The sequence below is a fragment of the Cryptomeria japonica genome, chromosome 1 (genome assembly GCF_030272615.1).
Source record: "Cryptomeria japonica chromosome 1, Sugi_1.0, whole genome shotgun sequence".
Lineage (NCBI taxonomy): Eukaryota > Viridiplantae > Streptophyta > Pinopsida > Cupressales > Cupressaceae > Cryptomeria > Cryptomeria japonica.
The window spans coordinates 640,746,938-640,766,938 of record NC_081405.1 but is presented as its reverse complement, the minus strand read 5'-3'; positions in this window follow the sequence as shown (position 1 = coordinate 640,766,938).

The window sequence follows — 20,001 nt, the reverse complement described above, 5'->3', positions numbered from 1 at the left end:
GGAAACCCAGTGTGGGAAAAACCTCGGTGGGATTTGTGACCCACAATATTCACTTACTAGCCAATAAGAGAATATTACTACTTACAATAGGGGCCTGCACATGCAGGAAGGCCAAGTGCCTAGAGCTCATTGCTCAATTACAAAAGAAGTCACACTGAATTACAAAAATGGATTATACAAATCCAATGTCTTGTACTACTTCAGATTAGCATCTACTGTGCTAGATTCAGTACCGATTTAAGCTCTGCAATATACATAAACCCTTATCCTAATAATTCGCATATTAGGTTTGCTATGTTCTTTCCATCAATCACCTATTAAATGATTTACAATGATCTCATACATATATGAGTCATATTACAATCTGCTAAGTCAGCTTTACAAAAGATTTTACAATTAATTACAAAATATATATACACAAAATTCCTGTCAGCCAAGGTGTCGGTAATCTTCTTTTTCGATGCTGGTGATCTGTATGCCGGTGTAGAGTCTGTCGGAGCCAGTGCCTATGCTTTCCTGCTGGTATCACATGATTGTAAGGTTGTCATCAATGACAATACCTTCAATCACCTACAATGTCTCATCGGAGTGTGCATTTGCCAATAATCTCCCCCTTTGGCATTGATGGCAACACTCATGAGAAAAATCCAAAAATGGTTTGCCAAAATTGTCTTACCAAAAACTGTGTGCCAAAAATGTATGCTCCCCCTGAGCTGATGATGTCCTATTCTGATTATTTTTCTCATCGCACTACTCCCCCTTTGACATCAATGACAAAGGTTGTCATTTGTTGTTAGTGGAGTGTGGTTCCTACCTAGATTTTTGTAACCGGTGGGTTACAATCTGGAAAATATCTGTCAAAACCAAATTTAAACTGCTGCTGAATCTTTTGCTATCCTATAATGCCTCTTGTGTTCTTTGAACTGTACTGGCGAGTATGTGCATTTTCTTTTCCAGTGTCTTAAGTCTGAGAACCAAAGCCTCAGAAATTTCTTTTCTCAAAGAAATGAGGTAATCTAGTTTAGGACAAAGTTTACATTTTAAGCTCTTTGCCTTATCCTTTATTCTTTCTTTGTCCTTTTCTAACTTCTCTATTTTCTCTTCAAGATCTGCAATTTTCTTTTCTATCTCCAAAAATGAATTTGATATGCCTATCAGATTGTTAGCAATATTGTTAATCTCATCTTGTGCTTTGCTGATTTCCTTGTCTAGGTATTCTGTCAGAATATTTATTTACAAGTATCTCTATACAGTTTCTTGAAATCCAAAATTGTCTCTCCTAGTGCTAGTAATAAGGTGTCCATTTTCTCCTTGTTCTTCTTCACTATTTCCTCAAAGAATTTCTCTTTCTCTTTATTCATCCTCTCTTTGAATGTGTCCTCATTTATTTGATCAATTGTTAAAATGTTGCCAGTGATAAATTTAGACAATGTGTCTAGTTGTCCTAAAGAATCTTTATTGTCTACAATGCACTTTGGTGCTACCAATCTAAGAATAGGAATAGTTCCATCGATAGCCTTATAGGCTTGTGCATTACACTCTGTGATTTTCTTTATTGAATCTAGTAAGACCTCTATTACATTTGTAGGTCAGAATTATTCTATAGAAGTACCAGATGTCTGCCCAACTGTTTTAACAATATCCATGCTGCTGGTTGTAGTAATAACTTTGCTTGTTTCGACCTCTGGTAGGTCAATCTATGTTTGTATTTCTATTAACAAAGGTTTAGGCTTTTCAGTTTTAGTCGGTGGCACTGTCTCGGTCTGAACTTGTGTCTCAACCTATTCCTATTTTGGTTTCTCCATCTGTGTCTCAGAAGGTTTTTCTAAGCTCTCAACTACCGGTTTCTCAGATGTAGTCTTTGTATGCATTTTCAATTTCTCATTTTGTACCTCTGCATTGTCCATTGCTAGTTCTCCTGATTGTTTTTCAGTTTTATCTATCCGTTCTTCTAATGGTTTACCAGTGGTGTCCTCTATCGGTTTCTCTGTCTGAGTTGGTTTTTCTGTGCTTGTGTTTACAGTATCATTAACCTCAACCTCAACATCTATAGCTGGTGACTCAGTAATCACATCTTTTATTTTTATCCTTAGTGGTTTCTCTGTCAACCACAACATTTACTTCTTGTGTGTCAATATTCATAGTATACAAAACTTCAGACTTAGGATTTGTATCCTCTAGAGGAGTCTCCATACTCTTAGTGGTCAGTTGATTGTCTGTAGTTTATACCGGCGGAGTATTCAAAGGAGATGGGGTTAAGTTATCAATTATTTTTAGGCTTGGAGGTCCACCTACCTTTCCTTTCCCCTTATCCCTATCCTTTTGATATACCCTGATGGTCTTAGGTCTTAGTAACTCTTCTTGTTTCTCTTTTTCCACAAAGAATATGTCACGTGCATCTATTTTTTCTTCAGAGACTTCATTCACTCTACCTGCCATTGGTGCTACATGTCGATGAGCGGTTGAAAACACTACCCAGTTAGCCTCACTGATTAATTGGTCTATTTCATCAGCTAAGTTAATTGGATGCGGTTGAAAACACTACCCAGTACCGGTGAGGGTTTTCTTTTTCTTTCTACCCTTTTGAATACCACCGGTATATCACTCTCAGAAGAAGTTCCAACCGGTGAAAGATTAGTTTCCAGTTGAAGTCCTTCCAACTCACTTTCTTTGATACTAGTTTGTTTCAAAACATCTTCCTTAATTGCATTTTCCTGATGGGTTCCTTTCCTTACTATTTCTTCAACTTTCTTAACCCTTTTTCTTGACTGAATTCCACTTTCAGTTGTTTCTATATTTCCAAATACTTTCTCAGTGGGTTCCTTCGGTGCTTCAAGGAGGGCTTTTGTATAAGTTTCTATGATGTTATCATCTATTTCATAGCCCATTTCAATTACCCAGATAGTTCTAGGGACAACTCCCTCCGTCTAGATTTCATCCTTTTTAATTAAAAAATATATTTCCTTCTGATATTTATCTACAAGTGCCTGTGACAGTCTTATTCTTGTCTTCATTCGAGCTTTCAGTGCTTGAAAATGTTCATTTAAGTTTTTCTCCCTGTTATCTCCCATGTTGTTTAGTAGATCCAAAAGTTGCTTTCCTACTGGTATATCAAAGCCAAAATCTTTCTTGCCAATACTAGGTACTTGTTTAGTAATATAAAACATTAAACAAAGAAGTAAATTTCCAAATCTAAAGGTTCCTTTCTTATCTCCCTTTATCTTCTTCAAATTGTCTACCGATTCATCTTTGAGCCATTCACACACATCTATTCTAGCATTGTTGTTAACCATATCATATGCACTTTTAATACATAGGCTAGATACTGAGTTCAACCTATTTACATGTGTAGCTTTGTAGCCTAAAATCATACTAACAAATCTGACATTGGTGTCCTTCACATCATTTACCCTTAGAGACCTTTTATCAAATGTTGTGTTGGTTAGATCTATCACTATGCCATTTGAGACTCTTTTAATTCTGTCAGGTCTACTACTAGTGGAAGGTAACCCTGTTACTTCTTTTAATTCTTCTTTGGTGATCTTATGGATTGAATCCAACCAAAAGAACTCACCATGGACTCTGCTTAGGACTATCCTTATCACATCTTCAGGAAAATCAGGAATGCTAAGAATATCCCAAAAACCTAAGGTTTCTACTACCTTGTGTTCCGGCTTGACATTTCTAGATTCATCACAAATCATGGTCCTATACATGTTTTTGATTGCATCATCACCTAATTCCTCTATATGACAATTTATGTATATTCTAGGGTCTTCAACATAGACTACTCCCTTAGGAATTTGAGAAAATGCACCTAGGGTATCATCTTTCTTTGCTATTTCAGGTTTGAATATGGGTCTAGGGTGCTTAATAACCTCAATGAGGGTAGGGTTTGCAATAAATTTAGGAGAAGAGGAGGATGCCATGAATATAAATACCTCAATCTGCCTTAGGGATGAGGGCTTGGATGAATTGCTTCACTTGTTTGCTAAGGATGCCTTCGCTCGGGAATTTTCACACTCTCAAAGATTTGAATGCTTGGTGAATGAAAAAGGAGCCAAAACACTTTCTTTATAATGTTATTTTCTCCAACTATCACATTTAATTCTTGTCGATTAAGTCACAATTTAACTTATCTACCGGTATAGAAGTAATTTCAACTTCTTACCATCAACCGAGGGAATAATAACATGTTTTTCATTTTGTTGCTAAACCCCCAAAGGATTTTCCTTCAATTAGATGAAGAGTCTCCTGCCAGTGGAGTGATACTCTATTCTGCTAGTGGAGAAGTATTCCCATCAACATTCTAATTTGACTTTTTGATCCATTGTTTTGAGAATTCTTGCTTTACCTCTTCAACCTTTTCTTTACCTTTCAAACTAAGACCTTTGTTATTTGCCGGTGAAGTCTTTCTTCAATAAAATTTTGCATTATGTCCAAGTTTGTTACAAGCATAACAAGTCACATTGTTTTTCTGAATAGCTTTCCCATATCCTATGTCGGTATGTGTTTTGCATTAATTAGATAGGTGTCCAAATCTTCCACAAACATAACATCTTACACTCATTTTGTAATTTTCTGAGTTATGACCAACTTTGTTGCATTTGGAATATTGACTGGTGGGTGTGTTAGTGTTCTGATAATTTCTAGATCTACACTGATTTTCTCTATGACCATACTTGTTATAGTTAAAGCATTCCCCATTAAATTTGTAAGCATTAGGTTGTCTTACCAGTTTACTATGATCATGATTGTTTGCAGTACCAGAGCTTTCACAAATTTCAAAGCCAAGGCCATTTGTATCACCATTAGGTTTCTAATTTTTTAGCATGTCAACAAGTTCTTCTGAACTTTTCTTGAATTTCTCCTTGTGTTGATTTGCAGCAGCCAATTCACTTTCCAAGATTCCTTTCTATCTCATAAGTTCATTTGTGTTATTTTGTGTATGCATCAAATCTATTTTCAACATATCATTTTCCTGACTGAGTCTTGTGTTTTCATTTCTAGCGTCATTTAGTATTCTAACCAAGTCTTCTTCATTCTTCTTTCTATCTTCAATTTCTTTACAAAACCTCATAGTCATATCTTGCATCTCATTCTTCATTGTACTATTATCTTGTCTCAGCTTATTTACCAGATCATTAAGAGTTTCCTTTTCATCTTCATCTTTCTGCATCTTTTCACAAAGTTCTCTTCTCTTGTTCCTTGCAATAATGAAATTCTCTTGAAGTCCTTGAATGATATCCTGTGCAGCCTTTAGATCATCTTCAAATTTGATATTCTTTACTTTTTTTGCATCATAGTTTGAAAGAGTTGTTTCTAATTGCTTTCCCAAATTTTCCATCTCTACCAGTGTCAAGATCTTCCTCAAGTTGTTAGGCTTCTGAAAATAGAGGACCATGCTCTGATACCAATTGTTGGGATTCCCAAAGATACTCAGAGGGGGGGTGAATCGGTATCTGACCAGTATAATAATTTTCTTAACTTATAAGATGAAAAACATATTAAAATTGTGTACTGATAAACTAGAAATAATGCAACAAATAAGAATAACCACAACATAAGAGACACACCATAATGCAATATTTTAATGAGGAAACTTGGTGTGGGAAAAACTTCGGTGGGATTTGTGACCCACAATATTCACTTACTAGCCAATAAGAGAATATTACTGCTTACAATAGGGGCCTGCACATGTAGGAAGGCCAAGTGCCTAGAGCTCACTGCTCAATTATAAAAGAAGTCACACCGACTTACAAAAATGGATTATACAAATCCAATGTCTTGTATAACTCCAGATTAGCATCTACTATGCCAGATTCAGTACCGGTTTAAGCTCTGCAATATACATAAACCCTCATCCTAATAATTTGTATATTAGGTCTGCTATGTTCTTTCCATCAATCACCTATTAAATGATCTACAATGATCTCATACATATATGAGTCATATTACAATCCACCAAGTCGGCTTTAAAAAAGATTTTACAATTAATTACAAAATATATATACACAAAATTCCTGTCGGCTAGGGTGTCGGTAATCTTCTTTTTCAGTGTCGATGATCTGTATGTTGGTGTAGATTTTGTTAGAGCCGATGCCTATTCTTGCCTGCCAGTATCACATGATTGTAAGGTTGCCATCAATGACAATACCTTCAATCACCTACAATGTCTCATTGGAGTGTGCATTTTCCAACAAGAAGAAGGTCTAACAAAATTCTTTCTTTTTTAGATGAAAATCTATAAGAATAAGACATATATGTATTAGACAATGGAGGAGGGGATGTTAATAAAGAATGAGATTGGAAACCTAAACCTTCTTTAGAAAATTATGATGTAGAAATCTCATGAGCCTCAATACTTTGGTGTATACATCCTAAGTTGCCATATCCATTGTATTCATGTTTAGAAATGATTTTAAAACCAACTCCAAATTCTTAGTGGGTGTTGAAATGTTAGGAGGAGAGGGATAATTCTTAGTTTAAATTGGGTTGAAGTCTAGATAGCTCCTATCATCAACAAGAAATGTGTTAGGAATGGATTTATAAGAAGCTTGGATAAATGAAACACAAGTCTCCTTTGAGGCTTCAATTTTAAATTTGGAGACTTTATATTCTCCACAAAAGGAGGGTGTAAAGTCTAAGGGACCTCATTTTTCTCTAAGAAAGCATCATCGATGGGAGATTGTGTTGTAGAAGGAACCATAGTATTAAAGGAAGATATGCACCCTACTTATTTTTCAACATTACTATGGAATTTTGTATCAACCTCTACTATCGACATCTTGTTCTTGTGAATGAATTTGAGTGAGTGATGAAGATTACAAGGGTTCACTTGAATAGTGTGAAGCCATGGTCTACCTAGAAGAAGATTTTATGTGAGGGTATTGAGCATGACATGGATAGTCATGGGTAGGATCACACGATCTACTTCTATAGGAAACATAATTGTACCTTATGACTATCTACCAACATCATCAAAGCCATGAATAGAGATATAATCAAGTTGAATGATTGAGATATACACTTTGATTTTATGTAATAAGTCAATGCTACAAACATTTAGACCTAATCTATTATAAACTAGGGTACATTGCATTACCATTTATGACCACTATAACCATGAGGGGATCATACTTATTTTGAACTTCCAAAGGAGGTAACTCATGTTGTTTGAACATAATTTCCATCTTTTTTTCACGCATATGATCAAGAAAATCTGCCACAACATTCAATCTAGCATAATTTTAGACAACTAACTTATGTAAGGCTTCTTGAAGCATCTTGTGGTATGTAGAAATTTTTTGAATCAAATCCCAAAAGGATATCTTAGTTAGAGTATCTCAAATTTGATCAATAAGATCATACTCCTTACCAACATGTTGTGAAAGATGAGGGGTTGGAAGAAGAAAATGTTGAGAAGTAGGAAGAACACTTGAATCTTTCTTGTTGTTACGTACTAGTGTTATATGTGTGGGAAACTACGTAACAATCAGGTTGTTGATTAAGCCTATCACTTTGAGTGATCTATTTTGTAAAGTTTAATAAATAGTTAGGAGGTCTAGTTAGATTATTAACACCTTTTAGAACACGCACATGTTTTTCTTGAAGTTGAGGGACATCATGATGAAGATGGACAATAATTTGAGGTTTTACATGACTAGAAACATGAATAGAATTGACTTGGTTGGGCTCTTCATTCACTAAAGCTTTATCTTTAGGAGAGAGAGCATTGAAAACATTGCTAGTGATATCCTCTTCTTGCACCAAAATATCCTCACTAATAGGATAAATTCTGGGAGAGGGAAACATGATTCATCATTACTTCATCTCTAGAAGAGATGTCATTAAAGTGAATGATAGTTAAAGTGTCATGAAGGGAAGCCTTAATGGTACCATCCTCTTGCACTAAAGTATCCTCATTGGTGGGACCAATTTTGGGAGAGGGGAAAACATGTTTCATTAATGCTTCATCCTTAGAAGGGAGATAATTGAGAAAGGTTCTAGCATTATCATCCTCTTTCCTCAAATATACTTATGGATAGGAGGATATTTAGGAGATGGGTAACGTTACATAAAAAGAGCTAAGAAATTATCACATCCATGAAATGACTTCATTATTAAAACAACTGCTTAAGCATACAATTAGACTTTCAAAGAGATAATTTTTTTCTAAATAATAAAAATGAGATAACAATGATGTGAAATTCAAGAACATAAGAAATGAATCTATATGAATATAAAATTTTCATGCAAAAGAATCAGATCTAAAACTAAAAATAAAAAAAATATGCAAGTGTAAGATATGTCAAGTTCACCAAAATGAAATGTTGGTGAACTAGCTCTCTAAATGCATGAAAGGTTGGTGCATAAATGATATAACTTGAAAATTATTACAAACATGAATGAATTAAGTGCATATAAATCACAATTGATAATGAAATTAAAATTTTGCAAAATGTAAGATACATCGGGTTCATTGAAATGAAATGTGTTAAAATGCAATCCTAGCCTAGGGACATAAACCAAGATCTCAAATCAACATCATTTATTGGAGGAAATAGCCAACAAGATCCAACTTCGGTCCTAAAGGAGAGATGGATACTTTGTTTGATTATTTCCTCTTTTTTTCTTGTTGTTTGATTTGATGTGAATGTGTAATGACTAGATAAAATGATGCAAAATTAACATAAATAGATAGATACAAAACAATGAACCAAAATATAAACTCACATCTATAAATGAGATGCAAAAAAGGAACTTGTCATTGAGATTTGATCTTGAAAATGTCAAACTATGGAGATAAGAACCCTAATCCTACTAGCATCCCAGTTAGTTGAAGATTCAAATATTAAATCAGGAGATTATTAAGATTACTTCATCTAAAATTTAGCCAAAACTAATTAAACTATGGTGCTAACCAAATTAGTCCTAGGAATTTTTTGCATGTTCGAAGTCTAGAACTGTGTACGACTCAGTCTACTCTATGCGAATACACTCTTTCTATTGTTGGATTTGTAACCTGGACACACAAACACACAAAGAGAGAGAGAGAGAGAGAGAGAGAGAGAGAGAGAGAGAGAGAGAGAGAGAGAGAGAGAGAGAGAGAGAGAGAGAGAGAGAGAGAGAGAGAGAGAGAGATAGAGAGAGAGAGAGAGAATTTGTGTTGTCTAGGGTTATCCTTATTTAAACCTCATGTTTGTCTTTCCACCTCCACAAATACTATGATGATGAAAAAGAGAACTTAACCTTGCTAGGGTAGAGGATAAATAAGAAATGAAATACTAAATTGATAAGATAATAGCTTAGATCTGATAATAATGATGATACAATGCTCTTTAGTTAACTCATCTAATTGTTGATGCAATAACATGACAAATCATGATAAAATCCACCATGAAAACATGCTTGAAGATAAATTTTTGTAACTTAATGCTACTTTTACTCATATATTCTCTCGAATAAAGGAATACTTTGTCTTGAAATAAAATTTCTAGATGATAAAATCAATTAGAGATGATGCCTTTATATTGGGTTCTCAAGGTATTTTCAAATTCAAGCCGACTTCCAATGGTCATGTCAAAATATTAGGACTAGATCACAAATGATGAGAATCGAGACTTTGACATGTTTAAATTTAGGTCTCTTTTGGAGGGACTAAGGTTTTAGGTGTCATAGTCTATTAGGGCCAGGACATTGCATGCCATAGTCTAGCCAGTAAGGGACAAATGAAAGGTGGTTGCAAGGTGCATAGCTTAGGACATAGGTTTAGGTCACCTCATGAGCATATGACAATAGTTTGGATGAGATAAGGCCAAAATAGGTTGAAAATGACCCAAAAGGAGGAACACAAAAGCAAGGGCCCAAAAAAGGGTGTGAATTTGTATAAGGGTTACAATTTATGACACTACACAACTTTAGACTTTGTGGTGAATTAATTCATTTTTCATGGTTAAGGTTCATTTCCATGTGCCAAGTTTAGATTTGTGGATGCATCATCAACCCTAAGTTATAGATAATTCCAAATTGTAGGGATCTTGGTACTCTCAATTTGTTCACTCCAAATCCAAAATTAAAATCTAGATATGAGTAATCTAATATAGAGAATTTCATCTCTTCATATCTTCTTTTTAGATACCTTGGTTTACTTCTTGGTCATCTTCTCTATTCAAATTGCTCTCTATTTCATCCTAATGATGGATCACATAGTGTGATCCAAAATGTTGATGCAAAAAACTCATACACAATCTAATCCAGAAACACTCTAAATTAACATATTTATTAGTCATTGTTTCTATGTTAAAATCTAGTTATATAATTTTCAATCCCACTTTAACTCTAAATTAATTTATTATATCAAAATATTTTATTTTATTAAATAACCTAAATTCTAATTTGAATGTAATTTATTTCTTAACAATAATATACAAATGATCATATAAGATCAAGATTAAAATATATTGATTATGTATTTATAACTTCTATACAAAATAACATAAAATGCATTAAAAAAAAATACATATATAGACTTTATCCCTACAATTATTGGTTTCACACATTACATTAAACTAATCTCATTCATTCCATGAGCATTACTTTATAAATGCTAATATTTTTTTTCATTTAATTGTTTCATGTTATATGTGTCACCAATATCCACATTTCTTTTCTTAAATCATTGTTTAGTTGATTTATAATATGAAGTCCATTTATCAATTAATATTGTTTTCATATTTCTAAGTCAACTATGAAATAATAGGTAATTTTCTTCTTTATAATGTACTCAAGAATGAAAATTTATTATGTCAAATAATTATTTAGTTGATTTCTTATAAAAAAATTATTACCTTACTTATAAGTCAAACTATTGTGTAAAATTATATTGCTAATTCCCACGTGTCTTATCTTTGATTTATCAAGATAAGATCAATATTTCATACTTATGAAGGTTGAAGTAGAAGAACATTCCATAGTTATAGGGCTATATTCATAATTTAATAAGCTCTATCAAGAATTTTAAAAGTAATCATTTAGTCAAGGAACATTTAACTCTTCCATTATGGTGATTGTTTTTTTTTTCAATTTGTGCCATTAAATATTTTGAGTGCTTTATGAATAATTTTAAAATTTGAATTTTAAAATTTAATGGAGTGTTGAGGTTGGGGTTTAATGATGGATAATTGAATTATATAATTTAATTTTAGAATCATATAATTTAGTTGAAAAAATATATAATATTAAATTTATGAGGTTTGAATTTTTTTAGAATTTCTCAAAAAGAATTATTATAATTTGGTTTATATGCGAAAACAATTAATTTTTTATAATTTTTTCTTATGATTATTTTTTTTTATTTTTTTCTTTACATGCATAGACCATTCAAATGAGCTCTAGATTGCAAAACTAATGAAATAAAACCTCCCTTATAGGGAAGACCTTCATGCATCAATATCTAGTTTCAAAATATCCCAAGATTAGACAATATCCACCATCCGACATAATTTTCAACCTAGAAGAATGATTAAATTACCACGAGGCAAGAAAAATACTTCTAGATTCTCATTATAATATATATAATATCTAGTTGTGATATGCATACATTTAATGCTAAAATTCAATTTTCATCTTTCACCATTTATTCAATATAGATTTAGTAGAAAATGGATTGAATATTAGTTTTCTCAAATAATGGGAATTCACCAAACCAAACCTCTATAAATGATAGATGTCAACTCTCTAATTATTTTATAAAATATTTTAGATATATTTTCAATGACCAATTGATCTCAAGTAGAATCTAATATCATTTCATTCAATATTATGTATTTTTATTAATAGAAAGCCATGGAATTAGATATGCTGGTGATTTGAGCTATGAACCCCAAATCCCTAAGGCTAGATAGCATCTCAAGTGTCAAGAGTGTCAAATCTAGGAAGAGCAACATGAATCCTATACATAAGCTAGAAAAAATAGGACTGACTATTAACATAAGACCTCCTTCACTTCTAGCTCTATTAGACTAAAGGGAATTTCCCTAATGTGTTGTGATAGTTATTACCATAGATACATAACACCAACCCTAATACAAAAACATAATCATTGCATAGTGCTCCCCTATTTTGGTTTCAGTTCATGCCTATATGATAGTTAGGTAGATTCAAGGTTAAGAATCTTTATAAAATAGAAGAATTGCAATATAACTTTTAATGAAATTGATTTATAATAACCCCTTGCAATGCTACATGAATTCTAACATGATGGTTGGAGCACACTAGAAAAGGCAAAACTAAAAAAAGATTGTAATGATTTATTTTAAGTGTGTAGAGGATGATCCACTTGGGAAACATATTATTTGAATTAATACAAATAATACAATTAAATCTAAGACGGTTTCTTACTCTAGACACCAAAAAAGACTATACCTTTCAAAATGCATAGGTAAGATAGGCAATACAAATACATTCATAAAATTAATTGATAGTTGTAGAATATTAAGTGAGTCTACTTAGTAATCCATGAGAATACTCATGCATCTCATTTATTGTTATGAAAAGATACCTTACAAACTATTTGCAAGGATTTAGAGTCATCAAGTTGGCCAACTAAACAACAAACATCTATAATTGCATACTTTACACATGGATAAACTCAATGAAGGTTGATACTTCCATTAATAATTTTATCTTCAAATATTTTAATTTATTATTACAAACTTGAGATGTACCTATATCATTATAATAAAAAAATAAAATACCTAGAACTAGAAACGATGAACGCTCTAGTTTTTCTATGCAGTTTTTTTATCTCTACTATGCTCTTCTTTAATCCAATATTATCCATCCCTAAATAATAATGAAAATGAATCTCTTATATCAAATGTAGATCAGATCTTGAGGGGAAGTATGCACATCATCCAAGGAATCATATAAATTCATGATTTCAGATGCTACAAGATGCACTTGTACCTTCTCATAAGGGTTTTTAACATATTTTAAACATAAATCTACCATGAATTATATTTTTTCATTCCCAAGGATTATGGAAGGTATTTGATCTTCAACCAAAATTATATATTTCATCAATTATGTTTATTATTTTTTGTAATGATGAGGAAATTGTTACATGAGCAACTTGGAAATGACATACTAGTCAGGTAACACCCTGCTAAGGAACCCTATAGGATATGAGAAAAATATACAAGAAATGCATGAAAATATTTTTTTTTTGAGTAATTAAGTGTCATCATGCATTATATATATAAGTATAATGCTCAACCTCAAGATAATGTCAACTATATGCTAACCAACTATGGACATGCAAAATTCTATCTCATAAAACTATTGGAATCAAGGAACACTGAGAGGGGGGAGGGGGTGGATCAGTGTTTTGCAATTTTTAACTTTATTAACTTGTTCTTTCAACCAATTAATGCAAATGAACAAAAGTGTGTAGGAGAAAAAGTGACACTAAGCAAACATGCCCTAATCTCACTTTCAACCACACACTTGTGGAATATGAAAGAGCCTAGAGGTATCACACAATTGGCTACTTATTTTTGTGGAAGAGAGAGCCACGGGCTACCTATTAGGATTTCTATTCCTTTGTTGCAATTGAAAGATGAAATGATGCAAGTTCAATCCCTAACCCCAAAGTGCAAGTATGAACTAATAACAAGATTGCAGAATTGAACTTAAACAATGGAAAGCTATAAACACAAGGACAAGACAAGAATGCAAATGCGTACCCGGAGTTAAAATCTGACTGAAAATGTTCGGGACAGGGGCGCGGGCGCCACTGTCCTGATTCTGCCCTTGAAACTGCTCCGGAAACTGTTGTTTTGCACTCTGGAAAAGCTGTCAAAAATGCTGAAAATGCTGTCTATCAGGAGGACCAGGGCGCCCAGCGCCCCTGTCCCAAGGACCAGGGTGCCTAGCGCCCCTGTCCTGGTAGGACCAGGGCGCCCCACGCCCCTGTCCTGGTCTTTTGCTTTGAGATTTGGTGTGTTGTTTGGTCTCCGTCTGCTTCTTTCGGATCTGTAACTTGCGGCGTCGTCCAAATCTCGAAACCTGCACTTATATCTGAAAAGGGTATGGGCGGCTATATAGGGTTTTGCCTTAGTCAAACCCCCACTTCGATGATTTCCACCTCCACGAATAGCCAAGTTGTATTGTAAAATGTATTGTGTGTGCAGACCTAGTGTGTGTGCAAGGTCCTTAAATGCAAGAAAGCAAACTAGAGCAACCTAGAAAGTAAACCCTAATTGCTTGTAAATGATAATGTAAATGCTCTAAATCAAGATGCAAAGTAATCTAAAGCATGAATAAAGGATATATTGAAGCTTATGCAAAGACATGAAAACAACATGAAATCATACCCAACTCTTAAGGGAGGAGTACAAGCCAATCTTCAGTCGGTAATCTCCTATTGCTCTTCAATGTCTCCCAAGCCCTAAATGGATGAATGGATTTGATAAATGCTTGATGGAAGGATGTTGAATGTTGTTGAAGTCTTCAATGATCTGCTCTTTCGCTGCATATAAGGTCCTCGAAAGCCAAAATTCGGATCTCTTCAAATGAAGAAAGAGAGCTCTTATGTAGGAAACCCTAGGTCTTAATTTCAACTTTTGGCCGACCTAGAGATTGAATATCCTACCAATTTCTTGGGGTTAAGCTTTATTTTATGATTGGATCGCGCTCCTAAAATTTCGGGAAAAATGTTCGGGACCATGTTGCACTCCGGGCGCCATGGTCCCGACAACTTTTCACCAAATTTTTAGGACTGTCGGATATGATGATTTTAGAGAGAATCCCGAAGTTACAGTTGATTTTGAGATGTTTTGACCCCCGAAATCAAGCCCCCAAGTTCAAAATAGGACCTAATTAGGGTTTTTGATTAAATGATGTATAGGAGGAATAAAATGAAAAGGGCACACTTTAATGAAAGGGCCCAACTTTATGATGTAGGAGATGATAAAATAGGACCTTAGACCTAATTAATTTAATTAATTAAGTGCTAAAGGGGAAATGCAATGCAAAATACAAAATGCACCAAGGCGGGTGCTAAACTAGGTGTGAAATTGTACCACCCTAGCAAGTGCATACAATTTACGATGCTACATTTAGCCCCCACTTTAGCGATCATATGAACACTACGTGCATATGCAAGCTAAAGTACAGAAAAGTAAACATTATTTGAAAAAGGATATATCCATAAGTCTGTCGAATGAAGCCCCCAGCGGTATCTGCAGTACACAGTTAGGAACCGCACCCTACAAAACACACGTTAGATCACAAAATCACCTAATGCTTACTAAGGAAGGTGATGAAAATTCGAGGGTAGCTATATGCCCCCCCCTGTTTCGGCTTGCTAATTTTAGTGAGTTGAAACAGGGTATCATGTTTACCACTTTGAATTGTTAAAGAATATTGATGACAAATGCTCACAAGAAGATTTGATATGAGATCAAAAACTAATGGAGAATCATTTGGTAAGAAAGAGGACTAAATCTCAATTCCAACACAACAAAGAGTGTGAGGATTTGAGAGTTCTCTAACACAAGATGAAGGATGTAAATGGAAACAAAATGCAAAGAGAAGAAAAGAAAGGAAAAAAAGCATGAATACACACATTGGTGATCCATGAGAAGAATAGTGAGAGAGAAAAACATGGACTTCTCGCCCCTAGATCTTGTCTAGGTGATCCATGAGAAAAAGGACATGAAAAACTAGCCCCTAGAGTCTGTCTAGGTGATCCATGTAAGGGAGGAGAGTGAGAAAGTCTAGCCTTATGCCGCTAGTTCCACTCCACCTCGTGCATGTGTGTGTAAGGGAGGTTAGAAGCATCTCATAGGAGTCTATGCCCGAGTATGCTACAACCTGTATATGTATAGTACAAAAGCGTGACATCTCGCTCTAAGAGTCTGTGCCCTGGTTCCGAGAATAATCACCTTGCATAAAAGAAAAATGGAGACATCTCACTCTAAGAGTCTGTGCTCTGGTTCTGAGAATGACCCATTGCTCAAAAAGTGTAATGTTTATGTCATAAGAAAAGTAGAACAAGGATACCTACCTTCATCACAAAAGAAGATACCCCAAAAATGCAACAATGTCATAGATCCAAGCAAGAGGGTTTTGCACTCTTTAAGCAAGGATAAGATAGTTGAAAAGGGATATCTTGTAGTATGTGTAAAGGAGATCCTTAGAGGAGAAGAGATCTTTGTACAAAAGACACCTATCCCCAAGAGGAATTGTCTTAGACAAATATAACATCTTCTAGAATAAGACAAAGAAGAGAATAAGAATGCAATACTTCCTTCTTTTGCGAGGTGAAAGTGATTCTTAATGAAGGATGATGCTCTTTTTAACCCAATTGGGAGAGTGAATTTGTTATGGATGTATTTTACCAAGTGCAAAAGAGGTCGTAGTCAAGGACTTACACCTCTTGTAAGAGAGAATCCTTGAAACAACAACAACAAATGCATACAAGGAATAACATCAAGTAATAAAGTCCACACCATCCACAAAATAGGAAAAAGTGGATCCTTAGATAAAAATAAGGAAAGATCACTGCCTCCCAAGGATGAAGGACTTACACAATCTTCTAGGGAGAGATTTAGACATAAGCAAAATGTACTACATACTCACATGAGTTCATGCAAGCAAGACATTAGTGTATGTAAAAATGCTTCCCACAAGAAGTGGGTAGGATAAGAAAGAGAATACACATCTTCTCCTATATCTAGGAAAAGGGGATTCTAAGGAAAAGATGATCAATATTTCCACACTATTACCCCAAAGGGAAATTTTAACCATAAAAAGAAGAGATGTATGAAATCACTCTTGTCCCCATAGGAACAAGAAAATTAGGCTATTATGTTGCTTCAAAAATATGATTGCACTTGAAATTGTACCATCATGAATGACAATGAGCCCCCAGTAAATGAGCTACCAATGTCACATAATGATGAGCAACATAATAGCCATTAATGTTCTTTAAAGACATGATAGATTGAATGAGGTATTTGAATATGACATGCTAAATGCTCAACTATAAGTGAGATCAAAAACATGTATAAAGTGATAAAAATTGAAGAAGAAAAGTCACAAGAAATCTTAGAAGAGGAATGAGTGTAATTTATTAGAGCCTTATCCCTAGAGGAAAGGACTTTATGATGAATAGGAGATAAAGATTCATAAGTGAATTTAGAAATTTGAGGGGATTCATAAAGAGATTTGTTCATTGCCAAGATTTCCTTATGAGGAGAATGAGAGTTGATAGAAGTAGAAGATGATTTAGTTGAAGTGAGATCATCATCACTACTAAATATAGCATTCACATTGAGAGATGGTCTTTTAGATGCTTTAGTGCGTTTGTAGGGATTGTAGCCAAGTCCAAAGGCATAATTGTGAAAATTAGTCTCTAGAGGAACCTTCATCCCTTGTTCATGAGTGCCACAACCATTTCCAAGATACCCATGCTTAGCAAAAATGCGAAAACCACGACCATAGCGATCAGCCATTTCAGGAAGAGAAGGTGGCTTTTCATAAGACAAAGAATCAAACTCTTCATAATTAGAGGTGTGAGGAGAAGAAGTTTGAGAAGCGGCCACAAAATTATTGCTCATAGGTTCAAGTAAGATTGATTGATTTTTAGTTTCTTCCTTATTTTTAACTTTAAACTATCTAGGAGGAACCCTATACTCACCTACAAAGGTGGGAGTGAAATCAAGAGATCCCCAATCGTCTTCTGTGAGAACCTTCTCAGGATCAAAAGCCTCTTCATGTGTAGATTCAAGTTGAGAAGAATCTTCATCCAAAGAATTTTTATTATCAGAGGATGATGATTTGTCCATAGGTAAAGAGTCATCACTAGAAGAGGAAGATTTAGAAGAACTCCCTTTGGAAGTAGATTTTTGCAAACAAGCTTGAAAATTAGTATCACCTATCAAGGTATATGTCTTATTGTTATAAATGAATTTAACTTGTCTATGCAATGTAGAGGGGACAGCTTGCATACCGTGAATCCAAGGTCTCCCTAATAACAAGTTGTATGTTAGATTTCCCGACATAACATGGATAGGAGTAGGCAAAGTAACAGGTCCCACTGTGATGGGTAAGGTGATAATACCTAATGAAGACTTAGCCACATTATCAAAGCCTTGAATGGGATGAGAGTTAGGCTCAATAAGGGATGTATCCACATTCATCTTATGCAATAGATTAATGCTACACACATTAAGGCCAGAGCCATTATCTACCAGTGTTCGTCTTATAGCAGTGTTATTTATGATAACCACAATCATCAAGGGATCATATTGATGTTGAATTTCACTAGTAGGCAACTCATCTTGAGTAAACACAATTTGAGCTTTAGGATTCATCACAGAGTTAACCAAAGACACTATATTACTAGATGTATTAGGTGGAGGAACATTCAAATCTTTCAAGGCATCTTGTAACATTCCATGATGAGAAGAAGAAGTTTGGATCAAATCCCAAAGGGATATCTTAGCAGGGGTAGTTTTAAGTTGTTCTATGAGATCATATTCCTTACCAAGAACTTGTGAAATACGTGGAGCTTGCGGAAGAATTGGTTGAGAAGGAGGAAGTGAAGTGGGGATAACTGGAGGAGGATTAGGTTGCGTATTGTTTCTTGTGTTATAAGTATGGGCAACCGCATGATAACTCTCTCTAGTCAATTGCTTAGCATACTCATAAGGACTCTTAGAAGAATAACCTCCTTGCACAGTAATAATAGGTTTCTTAGGAGTGTAAAAAGAATCATTAGCATAACCACCTTGAACCACTAAGATAGGCTTATTTAAAGGTTGAGAATTTTGAGAAGTACAAGCACCTTGGATAGTGAAGAGAGCTTTGTTAGGTGTTTCATTCACATGTATCAAATTGATTGAGGATGGTTTAGAAGAATGAACAAAAGTGTTGGAAGAATTATTGATAGTCTTCTCTTGCACTAAAATCTTATCACAGATTAGATCAATTTTAGGAGAGAGACAAGGGATAGGCATTGATGTTCTAGTAGGAAGGGTAATACTAGGAAATGTCATATCATCCTCTATCATCAAAGGATCTACATGGGGAATAAACTCTCTAGGAGAAGGATCAACATTACTCTCTAAAGTCTCACTTTTGAGAGAGAGATCTTTGAAAGAGATGTTAACCATCTTGCTTTGAACTAGGGTTTCCTTATGAGTAGAACCAAGTTGAGGAGAGGGAGATGCTTTATTTTTAGAGGGAGAATAATTGAGATTCAAGGAAGGGGAGAAACTATCAAGGGAGTTTCCAATCTTGATTTCATCCCCTTTGGCTAGGGGTAAAGAATAATCTATACCTTCTTCTAATGGTTCATCCCAAATAGTGAGGTTGTTGAAAGGAATGTTTGAAGTATTGTCAATTTCGGGAGAGGAGATAACATTGTTTATTAATTCCTCATCCTTAGGAGGGAGAGCATCAATAGATGTGTTAAACTCATCCTCTTTCCTCAAAATATGTTCAATATGATCTTTAGGGGAGAGAGAATTAAGGAAATTGCTTATTATTTCATCTTCTTTCTCTAAGGGATGCTTATGGGTAAGAGCAACTTTAGGAGAAGGGTAAGCATTTATCATTAATTCATCATCTCTAGTGGGAATTTTGTTGGAAAAGGAAATGCCATCACTAGGAAATGTAGGGATAATGTCATCCTCTTGCACAAAAGGATCCTCATGAAGGGAGCATTTTTTAGGAGCCACAAGGTCATCAAGGGCATCATCCAACAAAGCATGATCATATTTATTAAAAGGTTTATCTTTTGATTCAAAAGGAGATATCTCTTCATAGAGGGGATCATTGAAAACAACCATGCTACTAGATTTAGTGGAAGAGTTGATAGGAATGTACCCTTGAGAGGAATCATTCGACTTATCTTTCTCATCACAACGAAATGGCATAGTAACAATGTTTATGAGTTTTTGGTAAAATGAAGGTTTGGTATATTTAGGT